Here is a 10,467-nt window from a genome sequence, read left to right as displayed (position 1 = left end):
CAACACTACAAATTATAAACAGCCATGAAACTAAAGTCAAATTGAACTACAATCAATAATAGTCATAGTATTATAATGAAATTGAAACAAGATGAAGAAATAGTTAAGCTTAGCCAGGTGAAGACTTCAAAAATCCTCTTCCATCAACTCTCCCCTAGGATTTCATGGAGAATCTAGCTAGAAAACATCAAGAACTCCTTGCTCCTTCAAGAACACAAGAGGCCAAGACATGCTTCATGAATTTTGATGAATTGAGCTTTAAATCTCCTTTTAGTTGCAAGGGGTAGGGTTGGCCATGAGAGGAGAAGAGAATGGTGGAAGAATTGAGTGGATTTGATGGTGAAAAGTGGAAGAAAAGGTAGTTGGACATGGCTGTATGTGTAGAGAGAAGGAAGAAAAAAATAAAGAACAAGATGAATAAGAGAGAGAAAATGTGGAAGATAAATGAGATGATGATTGGATCTGATTTTTGGGGTAAATGGTGTGCTCAATTCTATTTTGGAATCAGTTAAAGCTTAATTAAAAAATAGGAAAGGAAATTAAAATAGAAATGGGAGCCTTGTCACACTTGCAAGGTGGCAATCTCCTGTTGGTTGGTAGATGATTGCAATGTGTGTGTAATTTTTCATGTGTCATCCATATTTTCAAGTTGATTTGATCCCTAAATAAAGCCTAATTCATGTACAAACCATCAACTTTGACCTCAAGAAGTGTTGACTTCAATTGCTCAATTGATGCACAAGTCACGTGTCACCTATGTCACATAAATCAAATAATTTAATTAAATTGCATGTGATATAATAAAATATAATTAATGTCCAAGATTAAATTCATAATTAGAAGGGAGAATTTATTAAATCAATCAATTTTTAGGTTGTGCAAAATTATGTAAAAATTTTCACACAAAGATAACTCGAAAACTAGGTAAAACTAAGGCATTTAAGAAAGTGTTGACTTTTTATTTAATTACTTCCAAACTAAAATAAATTTTAAAATTATAATTTCACCACTCATTAACTGGACATAAAATGCATTTTTCAATTTTTCTTGCACATTTTCTCAAAAGTTTATTTTTTAGACCAAAATGCCTCTAGTTCACTAAATCTAAAAACTTAGGCAAAATTCTAAATCTAATGTAATGTATACACTTTGAGGTGATAAATCTTTAATAAAAAGGTCCTAATTGACAAATAAAAGTGGGTAACAAATGTATTCTATTAATATACCATAAATTCACTACAAAATCACATGTCTCCACAATCTCAACATATTTAACTACATCTTAGCCTTTGTTAACCATTTCACCATATATTCACACATATGGGCTAAGATTTACAAAAAAATCACTACAGTTCTTAACAAAGCACAACCTGTCATTTCTGAACTGTGGTTTCTCCCATTACACATAATGGGGTGTCTTGACTCTAACATTGTATTGTATCGATACTAAGGAGTTTGAATCTCTAACACTGTACCTTAATAGGCACTAAGAAAATAATTTCTAACACCTTACCTTAGTAAGTACTAAGGAGATACAGTTCTCTAACACTACACCCTGTCAAGCATTAAGGAGAATACTGTCATATGGTCATTCACTACTTCCTCCTGCTAGTAAACTCCCACCCCTATGATCATACTTTTGTACTGATCATAAGTTCCCATGCACACACATACATACATACATACGTACGTATGTACGTACATACGTACATATAAAGTATATAATTGCATGTTTCCACCTGTTTATTTGGTTGAAGTCTATTTTCATGCGACAATCATGCAATGCCATAAAACATGCTCAGTTTAAAATAGTTTCATACATTATCTATAATCCTTTTAAACAGTTACAATAAATAATCAACTATAGAAAGTTATTTAGTCACCTCAACCCTTATGTCATAAGAAAGGTTACCCGTGGACTTTCAAAACCACTAACAATTCACTACACTCTTCCTTTCTCATTTACAAGCAGGATAAGCCAATCTACACATAATTGGCACTATTAGTCAAGTAACACAATTGACCAAAAACATATAGTTATTGCTTAAGGCTATACTTAGCCATCCATTCCTTTTCACTTAGCCACTTTAGGACCATTATCCCTCAATTACCACTTTTTATCACTTCTCACAACCCCATTTCATCTCTACTTCATTTTCACCCTTTTTTTCCTTTAATCTATGGCTAAAATCAAGCTTATAACTTCAAAGCTTTATCATTCAACCCTAAACTAATCGCTAAGGTTTGATTTAATTCTTGAGAACCTTTTCATTACTATATGGTAAGAAACTAACCCTTAAATTTCCCCAATTCAATTTCTTTATAGCTTATATTAAGATAAATTATAGTAAAATCAAAGGTAAAGGCTATATGAGACTTAACCGATAAGCTATCGGTCAAAAATGCCTTCCAATCTTTAATAAATAGATGCCCTAGTAGAGTGATGCTCTCTTCCCCTTTCCTTTCATGTTTCCTCAATTTCTCGTCAAAAACATGAGTTGTCCATGAATATATCAGGTCATTTTCTATGCCATGTATTGTGGTGCAGGCATCGTATGTTGTGGTGTGTGGCATAGTGAGGAAAATCCTCACTGTGCTCACATGCTTTGTTCTATAATGCAATTCTTCTACTCGTATCTGCTTATTCAACATCTCAATGAGTCAAAACATCAATCTTTCATCCAAAATTCTAATCACTCACTAATTAAAAATTTAACCCTAATTAGTAACTAATTTAAGATTAGGAAATCAGGATATTACAGTTTGTCTCTAGTTTCTTCCCTTACCACTAGTTATAGTGCCACCTATAAAATATTAACCACAAGATGAAATAAACATATCAATAACTAAAGAATTCTAACTTTTAACATATATAAGCATAAGCATTTAATAGTATGTAAAGTAGGTAAACATAATTATAAAGTATACCTTTCCAGTAATTCCATGGTCTACCATTTATAATAGGACTAATATGTATGATCGAATTAGCCCAAGCTCTCTAAAGTTTGAAAGGTAACTAAGCCAAAGCTCAACTCTCCCAAACATGGACTATGACTCCCTTGCTAATCAAATTCCCATAAGGTATCATCGGTTGCTAGCACCATAACCACTCATAGAGCAGGTAAACATGATTGAGTGAGAAACCACAATTGGAGCAAGTGAACACAGCTAAGAAATACTGGAAGCTACCTAAGTGTTGACTATGCTAAGTGGTTTTTTCTATACTTTCTCCTAGCTAGGGTGAACTCTCATCCTTATAGGGTTATAGTGCATTTTTACAGATAGCCTTAGATTTGATAAGTATATTATCTTTAGGCTACAAATATTTATATTAAATTCATTAATTTAGATATGCAATATTGATTCAAGATATTTCAAATTAAAATATGCATTTAGTTCTAAAAAAAGAGTGAGACATAATTTTCTATAATCATGTTTTTGATCTTTGGTCATTTATATCTCACATGATTTGAAATGTTTTGATCACTAAGTCCATAAGGTTCTCAAAGATGTTCTATTTACTTAAAATGGAATTAAGTTGAAAAGGTTATAAACACTTAAAGTCTAAGCTTTGATCTTTGGTCATGTTTTTAATCACATCTCTTGTTATACAAATGACTCTAACAACTTTTTAATGATAGTTACTTTATTAAAAATGGAGTTTGAGAAAGATATGACTTTTTGAATTGAGTAGTGAGATATTGATATTATACAGTATTTGTTTTGACTTTTGGTTACTCTTTTGATCACATCTCTCAAATTAAGTTGAATTTAGTTATAAAACTTATTTTATTGAAAACTAGACTTCATGACTTTCTAATGATATATAATGTTCTATATTTGGAGTTTTATAAAATAAGTTTTATAACTAAATTCAACTTAATTTGAGAGATGTGATCAAAAGAGTAACCAAAAGTCAAAACAAATACTGTATAATATCAATATCTCACTACTCAATTCAAAAAGTCATATCTTTCTCAAACTCCATTTTTAATAAAGTAACTATCATTAAAAAGTTGTTAGAGTCATTTGTATAACAAGAGATGTGATTAAAAACATGACCAAAGATCAAAGCTTAGACTTTAAGTGTTTATAACCTTTTCAACTTAATTCCATTTTAAGTAAATAGAACATCTTTGAGAACCTTATGGACTTAGTGATCAAAACATTTCAAATCATGTGAGATATAAATGACCAAAGATCAAAAACATGATTATAGAAAATTATGTCTCACTCTTTTTTTAGAACTAAAATGCATATTTTAATTTGAAATATCTTGAATCAATATTGCATATCTAAATTAATGAATTTAATATAAATATTTGTAGCCTAAAGATAATTACTTATCAAATCTAAGGCTATCTGTAAAAATGCACTATAACCCTATAAGGATGAGAGTTCACCCTAGCTAGGAGAAAGTATAGAAAAAACCACTTAGCATAGTCAACACTTAGGTAGCTTCCAGTATTTCTTAGCTGTGTTCACTTGCTCCAATTGTGGTTCTCACTCAATCATGTTTACCTGCTCTATGAGTGGTTATGGTGCTAGCAACCGATGATACCTTATGGGAATTTGATTAGCAAGGGAGTCATAGTCCATGTTTGGGAGAGTTGAGCTTTGGCTTAGTTACCTTTCAAACTTTAGAGAGCTTGGGCTAATTCGATCATACATATTAGTCCTATTATAAATGGTAGACCATGGAATTACTGGAAAGGTATACTTTATAATTATGTTTACCTACTTTACATACTATTAAATGCTTATGCTTATATATGTTAAAAGTTAGAATTCTTTAGTTATTGATATGTTTATTTCATCTTGTGGTTAATATTTTATAGGGGCACTATAACTAGTGGTAAGGGAAAGAAACTAGAGACAAACTGTAATATCCTGATTTCCTAATCTTAAAATTAGTTACTAATTAGGGTTTAAATTTTTAATTAGTGAGTGATTAGAATTTTGGATGAAAGATTGATGTTTTGACTCATTGAGATGTTGAATAAGCAGATACGAGTAGAAGAATTGCATTATAGAACAAAGCATGTGAGCACAGTGAGGATTTTCCTCACTATGCCACACACCACAACATACGATGCCTGCACCACAATACATGGCATAGAAAATGACCTGATATATTCATGGACAACTCATGTTTTTGGACGAGAATTGAGGAAACATGAAAGGGAAAGGGGAAGAGAGCATCACTCTACTAGGGCATCTATTTATTAAAGATTGGAAGGCATTTTTGACCGATAGCTTATCGGTTAAGTCTCATATAGCCTTTACCTTTGATTTTACTATAATTTATCTTAATATAAGCTATAAAGAAATTGAATTGGGGAAATTTAAGGGTTAGTTTCTTACCATATAGTAATGAAAAGGTTCTCAAGAATTAAATCAAACCTTAGCGATTAGTTTAGGGTTGAATGATAAAGCTTTGAAGTTATAAGCTTGATTTTAGCCCATAGATTAAAGGAAAAAAAGGGTGAAAATGAAGTAGAGATGAAATGGGGTTGTGAGAAGTGATAAAAAGTGGTAATTGAGGGATAATGGTCCTAAAGTGGCTAAGTGAAAAGGAATGGATGGCTAAGTATAGCCTTAAGCAATAACTATATGTTTTTGGTCAATTGTGTTACTTGACTAATAGTGCCAATTATGTGTAGATTGGCTTATCCTGCTTGTAAATGAGAAAGGAAGAGTGTAGTGAATGTTAGTGGTTTTGAAAGTCCACGGGTAACCTTTCTTATGACATAAGGGTGAGGTGACTAAATAACTTTCTATAGTTGATTATTTATTGTAACTGTTTAAAAGGATTATAGATAATGTATGAAACTATTTTAAACTGAGCATGTTTTATGGCATTGCATGATTGTCGCATGAAAATAGACTTCAACCAAATAAACAGGTGGAAACATGCAATTATATACTTTATATGTACGTATGTACGTACATACGTACGTATGTATGTATGTATGTGTGTGCATGGGAACTTATGATCAGTACAAAAGTATGATCATAGGGGTGGGAGTTTACTAGCAGGAGGAAGTAGTGAATGACCATATGACAGTATTCTCCTTAATGCTTGACAGGGTGTAGTGTTAGAGAACTGTATCTCCTTAGTACTTACTAAGGTAAGGTGTTAGAAATTATTTTCTTAGTGCCTATTAAGGTACAGTGTTAGAGATTCAAACTCCTTAGTATCGATACAATACAATGTTAGAGTCAAGACACCCCATTATGTGTAATGGGAGAAACCACAGTTCAGAAATGACAGGTTGTGCTTTGTTAAGAACTGTAGTGATTTTTTGTAAATCTTAGCCCATATGTGTGAATATATGGTTGAAATGGTTAACAAAGGCTAAGATGTAGTTAAATATGTTGAGATTGTGGAGACATGTGATTTTGTAGTGAATTTATGGTATATTAATAGAATACATTTGTTACCCACTTTTATTTGTCAATTAGGACCTTTTTATTAAAGATTTATCACCTCAAAGTGTATACATTACATTAGATTTAGAATTTTGCCTAAGTTTTTAGATTTAGTGAACTAGAGGCATTTTGGTCTAAAAAATAAACTTTTGAGAAAATGTGCAAGAAAAATTGAAAAAATGCATTTATGTCCAGTTAATGAGTGGTGAAATTATAATTTTAAAATTTATTTTAGTTTGGAAGTAATTAAATAAAAAGTCAACACTTTCTTAATGCCTTAGTTTTACCTAGTTTTCGAGTTATCTTTGTGTGAAAATTTTTACATAATTTTGCACAACCTAAAAATTGATTGATTTAATAAATTCTCCCTTCTAATTATGAATTTAATCTTGGACATTAATTATATTTTATTATATCACATGCAATTTAATTAAATTATTTGATTTATGTGACATAGGTGACACGTGACTTGTGCATCAATTGAGCAATTGAAGTCAACACTTCTTGAGGTCAAAGTTGATGGTTTGTACATGAATTAGGCTTTATTTAGGGATCAAATCAACTTGAAAATATGGATGACACATGAAAAATTACACACACATTGCAATCATCTACCAACCAACAGGAGATTGCCACCTTGCAAGTGTGACAAGGCTCCCATTTCTATTTTAATTTCCTTTCCTATTTTTTAATTAAGCTTTAACTGATTCCAAAATAGAATTGAGCACACCATTTACCCCAAAAATCAGATCCAATCATCATCTCATTTATCTTCCACATTTTCTCTCTCTTATTCATCTTGTTCTTTATTTTTTTCTTCCTTCTCTCTACACATACAGCCATGTCCAACTACCTTTTCTTCCACTTTTCACCATCAAATCCACTCAATTCTTCCACCATTCTCTTCTCCTCTCATGGCCAACCCTACCCCTTGCAACTAAAAGGAGATTTAAAGCTCAATTCATCAAAATTCATGAAGCATGTCTTGGCCTCTTGGTGTTCTTGAAGGAGCAAGGAGTTCTTGATGTTTTCTAGCTAGATTCTCCATGAAATCCTAGGGGAGAGTTGATGGAAGAGGATTTTTGAAGTCTTCACCTGGCTAAGCTTAACTATTTCTTCATCTTGTTTCAATTTCATTATAATACTATGACTATTATTGATTGTAGTTCAATTTGACTTTAGTTTCATGGCTGTTTATAATTTGTAGTGTTGAAACAAGATTGTTGAGTTGAATTTCATGACCTAAGTGATGCTGGAATTTCATCCACTCTATGAATTTGCATGGTAATATGTGATTCCAATGGGTAAATGTCTTGTATTAGCCTAGCATGTAATTGTGTGGTGAATACTTGATGAGTTACTTGAGTTTTCATAGTTTTGAGCTTAGGTATAGCTTTGAGCAGTGGTAATTAGAAATGAATTTTAACTAAAGACTTGGTTAATTCTAAAGCTAAGCTAGTGAGGTCACCTAGGGGGCTTATAATAGCACCTAGGGAATTGAATTAGTGAAGCTAAGATGCTTGAAATAGTTGTCTTAAGTAAACACATTTTTTAGCCAAGGAAGAAAAGTTGAGTGAGCTGCCATAATTAATTAAAGGCCAGAAAACTTCCATTAACAACACCCTAGGGTTCCTACTTAAATTAGGAAGCCACTTCATTCATAATTAGGTTTAGTTTTCTAGTTTAATTTACTAAATAATTAGGTTAGCAATTAGTTAATCAACTTCAAACTTTGGGTGATTTATATCACTAGATAACTTTAAATTAGACTTAAAATTATTCTTTAGGAGATGATCTAGGGTTGGCCCTATATCACATTAGGGTTAGTTTTAGTTTAATTTTGAAGGCAAGCAACTAATTCTTATCATATGTACAATCAAGAATGCATTATTGCATTTTAAAAGTTCATATTTGTGGTAATGAGCTGTTAAACGGCCAAATTCTATTCTATGCATGTGTATTATATAAAATGTGGTCAATCAGGTGTATAAGGTCTTTTGGACTTGGTTCAAGCCCTAGAATGGTCTAATGAGATAATGTGAGTGATTTGAGCGCTATGCTGCGGAAAATTTTCAAAAAAAAATAGCTTTTGCACTCGAGTGTCTAAATTTTGATCGGACCATTAAATTGTGTTCAAACCCATCTCATTAGCTAGCTTATGAAATAAGTTTTGTGTGAGCATTTGAATCACTCCGATTAAATGTCATATATGGAGACGACACACATCAAAGTTTACTTTGCAAACTGGTTTTTGATAGAAGAAATTATTGTCATGCGCTTCGCAATGCATGCATGCATGTCAAGTTGTGGTGTATGACACAAAGATAGGGTGCTCGTGGCTGCCATGCCATAGCCCATGTGGTTCACACTGCGGCATATGCCCTATAATCTAAGCATATTTCTTCTATGTTCAAGCATGCAATGAGTGTAATGAATGTATATGTTTGGTTTTCACTATGTATTACTCTAATATATTAAGGATTTTAATGATTTTGAAAATCAAGTCTGTTAGATATGGCAACACACCCAAAGGGGGTGAATTAGGTGTTGATAAAATTTTTTAGTTCTTTTAAAACTTTTCAGCAAAATTGTGTTCAAAGGAAAGTTTAGGAAAATTTGAGTTCTAAACTTTGTGTGTAAGAATGCTAAAGTTATTCTTTACAAGCTTAATATATGTAAAATTAATTTCTAAATGGAAGTTTGAATAAAAGCAAGTAGATATATCAAATTTTATTTTTGGACACTAAAATATAGCATTAACTAAGGTTGTTGGAAATATAAAGAGATAACGGAAGAGAGATTGTAAATAATGATTAATCCTAGTTTAGGTCCTCCTCTTGAGCCTACATCTAGTACCCAAGTAACTACTTAATATTTCTTCACTATAACACAAGCTTGAATGGGTGATTGCCACCTCAGTATCTCCACAAGTTCAATTTAAGCACTTGTGAGCCTTTATAATAACTCACTTTACAAGTAAGCTTCTTTTCTAAGAGAACAACCCCCTCTTGATTCCAAGAGAAATCTCTCCTCACCTTTACAAAGGTTTTGAATATGTAGATCACTCAATTAAAACTCTCTCTAAGAGTAATGATGAGTACATTGAAGCTCTAATACTCAAATGATGAAGATATAGATAATATTGGCTTAAGAACAATATTTTTGTATAATAAGAGTAATATGATCATGAATTTCATAGCTTGATGATTTTCGAGGTTAATATCTTGTTAAGATGAGTTTAGAGTATTATATTTATAGCTCATGGAGTGAAATAAGTGTTAGACATACCATATGACCATTTAGAGATGTTGCATAGTGATTATAGCTATTGGTGCAAAATCTTGTGAGCAACTAAAGCAAAATCACGTGTGTTTTGGAGGTTTCACAAGTAAAAGTGACATCTCACGTGTGTCTTGGAAGTGCCTCACACATGTTTTCGAGTTCCACATGTATAGACGCAATATCTTGCTAAGGTACCTGACAAATCACACAAGAAATACATGTGGTAGTGCCCAGGAGACAAATCACGTGTGTTTGGAAGTGCTTCACGCTTGTTTTGGACCGCAAAGGCTATAAATGAAGAATAAGGCTCTGGAGGTCATTTACTGCATGTGTACAAGGTGCTTCATATGTGATTTGGCTTATAGAGCTATTCAATTTAAAACAAGACTTTTAGGTACAATTTCATGCGTGTGTATAGAGAGGTTTCACACATGATTTGGACACTAATGCTAAATCACGCATGCATCTCAGTTACTCTCATGCGTGATTGAAGGGTTCACTACACATAAATTTATAAATTCCTAACTCACTCAATACAACTTTAAATTTGACAAATTATATATTTTTAGAAATATCTTGAAGTCTAGTTTTCAATGAAATAAATTTCACACTCAAATTCAACCAAAATTTTGAGATATGGTCAAAATAGTGGAAGAAGGTCGCAAAATTAATATCTCAACACTCAACTTCTAAAATTTATATCTTTCACAATAGAATTCCATTTTGAACAAATAAATAATCATTGAAAAGATG

Source organism: Prosopis cineraria, unplaced genomic scaffold, assembly GCF_029017545.1.
Source record: "Prosopis cineraria cultivar Desert tree isolate PC_DT_omini unplaced genomic scaffold, ASM2901754v1 PC13, whole genome shotgun sequence".
NCBI lineage: Eukaryota > Viridiplantae > Streptophyta > Magnoliopsida > Fabales > Fabaceae > Prosopis > Prosopis cineraria.
This window is presented reverse-complemented; position numbering follows the sequence as displayed.